The sequence below is a fragment of the Mandrillus leucophaeus genome, unplaced genomic scaffold (assembly GCF_000951045.1).
Source record: "Mandrillus leucophaeus isolate KB7577 unplaced genomic scaffold, Mleu.le_1.0 Scaffold680, whole genome shotgun sequence".
Lineage (NCBI taxonomy): Eukaryota > Metazoa > Chordata > Mammalia > Primates > Cercopithecidae > Mandrillus > Mandrillus leucophaeus.
In genome coordinates this window covers 469,621-479,252 of record NW_012107364.1, presented here as the reverse complement: position 1 = coordinate 479,252, position 9,632 = coordinate 469,621, and the positions used below count along the sequence as shown (strand labels likewise).

Below are 9,632 nucleotides of genomic sequence, written 5' to 3'. Positions count from 1 at the left end.
CCGCCACTCTGCCTGGCTAATTTTTTTTGTATTTATAGTAGAGCTGGGGTTTCACCATGTTAGCCAGGATGGTTTCGATCTCCAGACCTCGTGATCCACCCACCTTGGCCTCCCAAAGTGCTGGGATTACAGGTGTGAGCCACCGCGCCTGGCTGCCTCTTGCTGCTTAAATTTAACAGTGGTTACTATTTATGGCAAGAGATGCTGGGTTTTCATTATTGGTTATAATATTTACTACAAAATAAAATATGTATTAGTAAATAAAAGGACAAATGACCAAAAATGTCTGCAGCTTAGGAATCTGCATTATCCTATCACGTAGGGTCCACCCCTCTCTGAGGTGCACAGAGGACTTAGCCCCATTCCACAGGACAAAGCTGATAGGAACTGGGAATGGTGGGACTCAATCCATGTCTTGTGGCTCCAGATCTAGTGCTCTTCCTTCTCTAGCCTTTCTGGAACAATCCAAGAGCACGTGAGTAGGTGATAGGAGGAAACCGGATGCTTACCCAGGCTCTGGTCTTGTCCCTGGCCTGGCCTTTCCTTGCTCTTCCTCCCCTAAATCTCATTCATTCATTTGACAAACCTTCATTGGGCCACTCTGTCCCTGTGCTAACTGTCCTCAAGGAAATCCCAGTCTGGTGAGAGAGAAACACCATAACACACCACACGAGGGCTCTGGGAGCCACACCTCTGAGAGGTGTCTTATTCGTATTTATTTGTTCTGCTGTAACAGAATACCACAGACTGGGTAATTTATAAAGAAAAGAAATCAGGCTGAGTCTGGTGGCTCACACCTGTAATCCCAGCACTTTGGAAAGCCGAGTCAGGCAGATCACTTGAGGACAGGAGTTCAAGACCCTCCTGGCCAACATGGTTAAAACTCGTTCTCTACTAAAAATACAAAATTAGCGGGGCATGGTTGCACACACCTGTAGTCCCAGCTACTCGGGAGGCTGAGGCAGGAGAACCACTTGAACCTGAGAGGCAGAGGTTGTAGTGAGCCAAGATTGCACCACTGCACTCCAGCCTGGGTGACACAGCAAGACTCCATCACAAACAAACAAAAAACAGAAATTTAGCTAAGTGTTCTGGAGGCTGGGAAGTAAACGGCATGTCACATCTGGCCACAGGCTTCTTGCTGCATCATTCCAGGGAAGAAGGTGGAAGAGCAAAAGAGGGAGAGAGGGAGACAAATGCATTCCTGTATCTGGAGCCCACTCCTGCAGTAATGGTGTGGATCCACTCGTGAGGGCAGAGCTCTCATGGCCTGATCACCTCTTCAAGGCCCCACCTCTCTACACTGTTGCATTGGGGATTAAGTTTCCAACACGTGAACTTTGGGGGACACATTCAAACCATAGCAGAGGGAGAGGTGAGTTCTGAGAAAGTGACATTTTTGTTGGGGTGGGAGAATGAAGAACCAGGAGGATTTTCTGGGCTCTACTTGCTGGAGCTGGGGTGTGTACCTTTCAGGCAGAGGAATCTGTGTGGGTTCAGAATGTGGTCGTTTGACAAGTTTGTTTGGATAAAAACACTTAAGACAGCACCTAGCACACTATAAGCTCCATAGAGGCATTGGCTATGGTTATTATCATGTGCAAAGACCTCAAGGGTGAGGCACAGGAAGTTCAATGGGTCTGGCTGTGCTGCCCATGGGTCATTGCCAGCAATGATACTGGAGGGCTGGGCTGGGTCAGATCTTGGAGGCCTCTCAATGCTGTGCTAAGAACACGTTTGTTTGTTTGTTTGTTTTTGAGACAGGGTCTCACTCTGTCATGTTGGAGTGCAATGGTGTGATCTTGGTTCACTGCCACCTCTGCCTCCCAGGCCCAGGTGATCCTCCCACCTCAGCCTCCAGAGTAGCTGGGACCACATGCATGTGGCCACCACACCTGGCTAATTTTTGTATTTTTGGTAGAGATGGGGTTTTGCAATATTGCCCAGGCTGGTCTCGCATTCCTGAGCTCAAGTGATTCACCTGACTCCCAAAATGCTGGGATTACAGGTATGAGCCACTGCGCCCAGCCTGACACTCAAGTTACTTCTGTTGTCCATATGGAGCCACAGAAGCATTTTAAAAGCTGACCTTTGATCCTTTCAGCAGCCAGAGTGGAGTGGGGACTGGAGGGGTGGAACTGAGGTGGGAAGCGGGGCAAGGGGACATTTTTCCATCCATAGGGCCCACCTGAACAAAATATGTTCTTCCAAACGAATTTTGCATTGTAACTTCAGAAACTCCTTGTGGTGGGCTGGGATATTAGGGATCTGGACCTCTCTGGGAAGCCACAGTAGGCTCCGGGGCTAGGTGTGTCAGAGCTGTGTTCAAGGAAATGGCCATGACGACACATGGTCGTGGGCTGCTGCTGGATCCAGAGAGTAAAGACAGACAGCATGTTGCAGGGGCAGGGGGCAGCTTGGTGACCTTAGAGCTGGGGGTCAGGATGCTGGACCTGCAAGTCAGGAGCAGGAGCTCCCAGCCACTGAGTGTGACAGAGAGGATGGGGCCATAGCATTCGGGCCACCCAGCGAGGCCACCAGCAACTCTGTCCTCAGTCAGCTGAGCCAAGAAACACCAAAGGCAGTGCCACCGTCTCCCAGAGCCAACTCCGGGGAGCAGATCCTTTTAATTATTATTATTATCATTACTATTATTATTACTATTAGAATTTGTATAGCATTATTTTTGTTTTGATCTTTTTTAACTTTTTAGAATTAGGGGTACATGTACAGGTTTGTTATATAGGTAAACTCATGTCACTAGGGGTTTGTTGTGCAGATTATTTCATCACCCAGGTATTATGCCTAGTACCCAATGGTTATTTTTTTTCGGCTCCTCTCCCTCCTCACACCCTCCACCCTCCAGTATGCCCCAGACACTGGGGTTCTCTTCTTTGTGTCCATGTGTTCTCTTCATTCAGCTCCCACTAATAAGGGAGAATATGTGGCATTTGGTTCCTGTGTTAGTTTGTTAAGGATAGTAGATTCCAGCTCCATTCGCGTTCCCACAAAAGACATGATCTTGTTTTTTATGGCTACATAGTATAGTGTATATACACCATATTTTCTTATCCACTCTGTCATTGATGGGCACTGGGTTGACTCCATGTCTTTGCTGTTGTGGATAGTGCTGTAATGAACATTTGCATGCACGTGTCTTCATGGTAGAATGATCTGTATTCCTCTGGGAATATGCCCAGGAATGGGATTGCTATTAGCTCTTTGAGGAGTTGCCACACTGCTTCCCACAATGGTTGGACTAATTTACAGTCCCACCAACAGTGGGACTGTAGAGCAGAGAGCACACCCTCACATGAAACCCACGCTAAACCCCTGGGCCCTGTGGTCCAGTCTCAGGGCCAAAGGCTGTCAGGTTTCTAGAACCAGAAAATTCTAACAAAACTTTTCACAAACCTGGACACTCACTAATGAAGTGACAGATTTGAAGTCGGTCCACCAAGCAACATTTTGTGAACATGTTTTATCAGATTGCAGCATTTATTTATTTATTTATTTATGAGATGGAGTCTTGCTCTGTTGCCCAGGCTGGAGTACAATGGTGTCATCTCGGCTCACTGCAACCTCTGCCTCCCAGGCTCAAGTGATTCTCCTGCCTCAGCTTCCCAAGTAGCTGGATTACAGGCACGCGCCACCACACCTGGCTAATTTTGTATTTTTAGTAGAGATGGGGTTTCACCATGTTGGTCAGGCTGGTCTCGAACTCCTGACCTCAGGTGATCTATCCACCTTGGCCTCCCAAAGTGCTGGGATTACAGCGTGAGCCAAGATTGCCCCATTTTAAATTGCCCTTTTGCAGGTCAAAAGCGGTAAAAATCACTATTCCATATGGTTCAACCCCCACTGGCTTCCATCATCTATAAGATAAATAAAGGTGTGATTTTTTAAGGTCTGTGTCTGGTGCCAGCGGGTAAAATGCAGCGTGGACAAGGGAATGAGGTCAAGGTCTGGAGGTGGCAGAGTCGGGTTCAAATCCCCACTCACCCCAACCACCTGGTAACCTAACCACTTCCTCCTCTGAAAGATATCAACCAGGGGGTGAGTGTTACTCCAACAGCACACACAGCCCCAGCTAGAGGAGGGGTGCCCTGCCAGGCCACTCAGCCCTCTCTGCCTCCTTTCTCCGCCCATTCCTGTCTGCTCTGGGTCCTCTTCTCTAGCTGTACTGTACTCTTTTCTGTCCCCAAACATACCCGCTGCCTATCTTCCTCCACCTAGTACTAATTCTGCTCAACCCCAGGTCTTGCTTCCTGCAGGATACCTCCCCTGCTCTCTCCGGACTCAACACCCCACTTGTCTGTAGAGGGAGTGGCCCGAGGCCAGTGGACACGCCCTGGAGGGAGGGCTGTGTCTGCATCCCCTGCCTGACCTTCTGGTGCTCCACCCAGAGGAGCAGCCCACAGAGGGCGGGGACTTGCAGTCCTTCTCCCCTCCTGCCCCTCTACCTCCCCTGCCAACCTGCACAGACCTGGACATAGGAGGTGCCACACAATACAACAGCACTTTGCCAAGCACCCTCCCTGTGGCATCCTTGGGTTGGGCGCTGGGGTGGAACTGAGTGGTTGGCCAGATGCTGAGTAGCTGCGCATGACCTCCAGGTGGCCAAACCCAGTGGCCACTCTTTGGGCGGTCAAGTGGGTGATGGCACACTTCACCGAGGGAGGAAGGAGCAGATGGAGGAAGACCAGGACAAGTTCAGGTGGCATGAGAGGCTATGAGAAGCCTGTGGGACACCCAAATAGAGGTGCCACAGTTAAGTTGGGGCGCTTCTCAGGAACTCGATCTGAGCCCAAGGTTCAGGAGGGAGGCCAGAAGTGGAGATAAGAAGTTGGAAGTCATGGGCATGCAAAGCCATGGCGCTGGCTGAGACCCCTCCTAGAGTGAGTGCACATTGAGGAGAGAAGAGGTCCTCAGAGGGCGTCCCAGGACTCACCGGCATTAGGGGTCGGGATGGAGAGGAGAAATTGGCAAAAAGGCAAGGAGTGCCAGGGAGGCAGGAGGAATCCCAGAGGAGAGCAGTCTCCTGGAAGCCATGGGAAGATTGTGTAAGCGAGGAAGGAATCTGGTGTCCAGTCCTTTGTTCTTAGGCCAAGTCAAATGGGTGCTGAGAACCGGCCACTGGGCTTGGCAGCCTAGCGCTGTGGGTGATGTGATGGGGACCAAGACATGATTGGGGCAGCGTGTACAGTAGGCACAGTGCTTTCAAGTTTTCTGTCAAGTAGGGCAGAGTAAGGGTGGTAGCTGGGAAAGTCATATGGTCAGAGGGTGTTTTGTGTATTTGCTTGTTTGAAGGTGGAGCTATTATAGCATGTGAGTGTGATGGGGGATGGCTGATCCTGCTGAATAATCCAGCAGAGAGAGGGGCAATGGGAGAAGCAGTTGAATACCGTTCACTAGACAACAGTAGCACGCCCCAGGGCTCCCTGAGGAAGCACTTGTTCCATTTCTCTGCAGCCACATTTTACTTCTTGGAAAATTCCAGTGTCCTCATCTGTCCTGCTCTCCAGATGGCTCTGTTCTCTTCCCAGCTTCACTGCCTGTGACCTGGAGTCACCCACTGACGACGGCAGCTGGGCCGGGTCATTCCAGAGTGTGCTTTCCAAGCTTCCCTTATGCCTGGCATGCGGGCCTGCAGCCGTCTGCCTGAGTGCAGACCCCGCCTCTCGCACCGTGCGGCTTCCTCCACTTCTTCCTCCACAGCTTCCTCCAGCTCTTGGAGCTTTGGTTTCCTCCTCTGTAAATGGAGATGATGACCTTACCTATGTCACAGGGTTTTTGTGAGGAAGATGTTTGAAGTATTGAGAGTGGCTTTCAGAACACTGAAGGGTTTCGTTGGTATTGTCGTTGCTGTCCGTGCAGGAAGCTGTGCCTGGAGCAGGCTTTCTAAGACACATGCAAGTGCTAGGAGGTGGAGTGTGGGGATCCAGTCCACCCCAGGCAGCCTGTGTCAGGAAATGTTTAAACAGGCCCCTTGGTAAGAGCTGTCCCTCTATCTCATTTTGCTTGTTGAAACCCTTAAATGATTTAGGGAATAGAAGAAGCAGCAGCATCTCATAGTGGGATTTCGGTATGTCTAATTCAACCTCCAACTGTATTCACAATTCCAGCCGCTGAAGTCCCTTACCTGCTGACATACCTCCTCTGCCAAGAAGCTCACTGCGTTCCACAGCACATCATCATCATTCTTCATCAGCAGTTCCTGCGAGAAAGTTGTTCCTCCCAGTGAGCTAAAATCACCTCCCTTTGATTCCCCAACTCCCATCTTTGCTGTCTCACCCCAGTTAAACACCTCCCTATGGGGCCATATAACCAGGTACTTGCCTCTATCCTTGTGTCTTGGAGACAGTGACCTTATTCCCTTGTGTCTTTTCTTCTCCAGGCTGGAGCCCGTGGAGTAGGGAGATACAGGCACCTCCCCAGTGAGATCTCAGCTATTATGACCTAAGCTGTAGTCACGCGGTCTCACATTGAAGCAAGAATCCCCACCCGGGGATTTTCACATTGGTTGCTGCTAAGCAACATGCCCGTTCTCGGCTTGCACTGGGGGACGCTGAATGCAGGATTTTATGAATCAGAGTCATGGGCTCAAAAAACACGAAATTTCAGGGTTAGCCCTGGCTTTAGGCAAAGCCTGACCCAGCAGCTCAGCTGATGTTACTAAGGGCCCTGTTTCTTTTGCCGCCATGTTTGGGCTCTACCTGCAGCCCCCAGAATCTCTGGACGGTCCCCTCAGAGTCACAACTTCCCGCCTCGTCGGTCATCATACTCCGAGCCCTCCTCAGGCTGGCAGAGAACGGGGTCTGCGGGAGAGGACGCCACTGAGGCCCGGAAACGCCTGCAGACGCTCCTTGTGTTTCATTGGCTCCCCGTGCAGCCCTGGGCCACTCACGGTGGCCAGGGTGGGGTTATGCTGATAAGCACGGGGAGGCCCCGCGGGCGGGGGCGGTGCTCGCCACTGAGGTGCCGGCGGGGAGCTGGCCACCGGGAGGCGCTGCAGGGCGGCCCTGGCGCCCGTGGGCTAGCGGGCTCTCCAAGTGCCGAGTCCACCTGACGGAGCCCCGGCCGGGAGCCCGCGCCCCTCACCTGCCCGGACTCTCCGCGTGGCCTCACCCCGGTCACGCGGATCAGCCGCGGGAGGCTCCCTGCCTGCCCCTCCTGGGTGCTGCAGGGCTTCCACCTGCGCAGTGAGAGGCCCAGCAAGGGGCCATGGCTCCGAACAGCACCTCCCGAGCAGGGGTCTTTGTGTTCCAATAATATTTGGTCGTGGGAAGTCCACTCAGCGAGTCCATATAAAATGGGGACTCTTGGGTCGGGCGCAGTGGTCCACGCCTGTAATCTCAGCACTTTCTGAGGCCGAGGCGGGCGGATCACCTGAGGTCAGGAGTTCAAACATGGAAACCTCGACTCTACTAAAAATACAAAAATTAGCCTGGCATGGTGGCGGGCGCCTGTAGTCTCAGCTACCTGGGAGGTTGAGACATGACAATTGCTTGAACCCAGGAGGTGCAAGTTGCAGTGAGCCGAGATCACGCCACTGCACTCCAGCCTGAGTGACAGAGCAAGACTCAGTCTCAATAAATAATACAAATAAAAATAAAATGGGGACTCTTTGGAGATTGAAAAATAAAGCTACAATGTATGAAAATGAGTTATCATACTATTTAATAAAACCAGGTAATATTTTCAGCCATTTCATTATTATTATTATTATTTTGAGATGGAGCCTCACCTTGTCACCCAGGCTGCAGTGCAGTGGTGCAATCTAGCTTGCGGCAACCTGTGCCTCCTAGGTTCAAGCAATTCCCCTGCCACAGCCTCCTGAGTAGCTGTGATTACAGGCGCCCACCACCACACCCGGCTAATTTTTGTGTTTTTAGTAGAGATGTGGTTTCACCATGTTGGCCAGGCTGGTCTCTAACTCCTGACCTCAAGTGATCCACCCACCTCGGCCTCCCAAAGTGCTGGGATTACAGGTGTGAACCACCGTGCCTAGTCTAGTCATTTCATTCTTTAAAAATAATCTCTATGACTGCAGTACAGTGCTCTCATTCTTAGACCAAACACAGAATGATTTAGGACTGATTATTCCTTTTGGAGTAATTTTTCCAATAACACTCTGTAAGAACACAATGGTGCACCCTTACCTTTATGGTTTTTGTTTTTTTTGTTTCTGGAGGTTTTCTTTTTGCAGCTTTATCATGAGGAGGGTCACTTTTGCAAAAATATCTTAGGCCTTTGTTGACTTTCTTTCTTTTTTTTTTTTTTTTTTTTTTTTTTTTTTTGGCGGCATGATCTCAGCTCACTACAACCTCCACCTCCTGGGTTCAAGTGATTCTCCTGCCTCGGCCTCCCGAGTAGCTGGGATTACAGGCACGTACCACCACGCCCAGCTAATTTTTGTATTTTTAGTAGAGACGGGGTTTCACCATGTTGGTCAGGCTGGTCTCGATCTCTTGACCTCGTGATCCACCAGCCTCGGCCTCCCAAAGTGCTAGGATTACAGGCGTGAGCCACTGCGCCCAGCCTTGTTGGCTTTTCTAAAGGTTTTCTTCGAGCAGCAGAGCACTCTCCTGATGCTCCTGGCTGGTGCTTATCCTGCTGGTTTTCTCTTCCTTGGTTGTAAATCCAGTCCAGCCCTGCCACAGCCCCGCATCAGTGGCTCTGCCTGCGATTCGAGTTCTCCCATGTCCCCCTGACCAACACCACTCGGCCTCCCCTTTTCCAAGATGTGGTTTTGCTTCATATTGGGTTCCATCGGGTTGTTATGATGAGATGGGTGTGGGACAGATGCTAGTATAAAGTGGCCAGTTTAATAAGTGGCCCTTTTATTAGTGAATATTTTCATGTTATGACAGATTTTTCTTTCTTCCCCTATCTTGTAACTGCAGGGACATGGAAAATGAATATTCAAAAGGTCAGACCCTTAAAATATCAAGAAAAGTGACTGGTGGGGTGTAATGTAGGTTCCCCAAAGCCCAGAGAAGGGAGATGTTTCAATTAAAGGCTTTCGGGGACAAGGAATAGAAATGCAATTTAAACTAGTTGGGTGTGGTGGCTCACAAGCAAAATCCCAGTGCTTTTGGAGGCCAAGGCACTGCAGGATCTCTTAAGACCAGGAGTTTGAGAACAGCCTGGACAACACAGTAAGATTCTGTCTCTTTTTTGTTTTTTGTTTTTGTTTTCCGAGACAGAGTCTGACTCTGTTGCCCAGGCTGGAGTGCAGTGGTGGATCTCAGCTCACTGCAACGTCCGCCTCCTGGGCTCCCAGGTTCAAGTGATTCTCTTGCCTCAGCCTCCCAAGTAGCTGGAATTACAGGCGTGTGCCACCCCACCTGGCTAATTTTTATATTTTTAGTGGAGACAGGGTTTCACCATGTTGGCCAGGCTGGTTTAGAACTCCTGACCTCAGGTCATCCACCCACCTTGGCCTCCCAAAGTGCTAGGATTACAGGATTCTGTCTCTACTTTAAAAAAAAAAAAAAAAAAAAAAAGTAGGCTAGGTGCAGTGGCTCATGGCTATAATCCCAACACTTCAGGAGGCCAAGGCAGGCAGATTGCCTGAGCTCAGGAATTCGAGACCAGCATAAGCAACATGGCGAAACCCTGTCTCCACA

At 50.4% G+C, this 9,632-nt stretch overlaps 1 protein-coding gene across 1 annotated transcript in view; it reads left to right on the top strand.

The window, feature by feature from the left end:
- EFCC1 (EF-hand and coiled-coil domain containing 1) overlaps positions 1-9,632 on the top strand; it is a 43,691-nt gene that overhangs the window by 22,363 nt on the left and 11,696 nt on the right. The gene's annotated exons all lie outside the window — the stretch shown is intronic.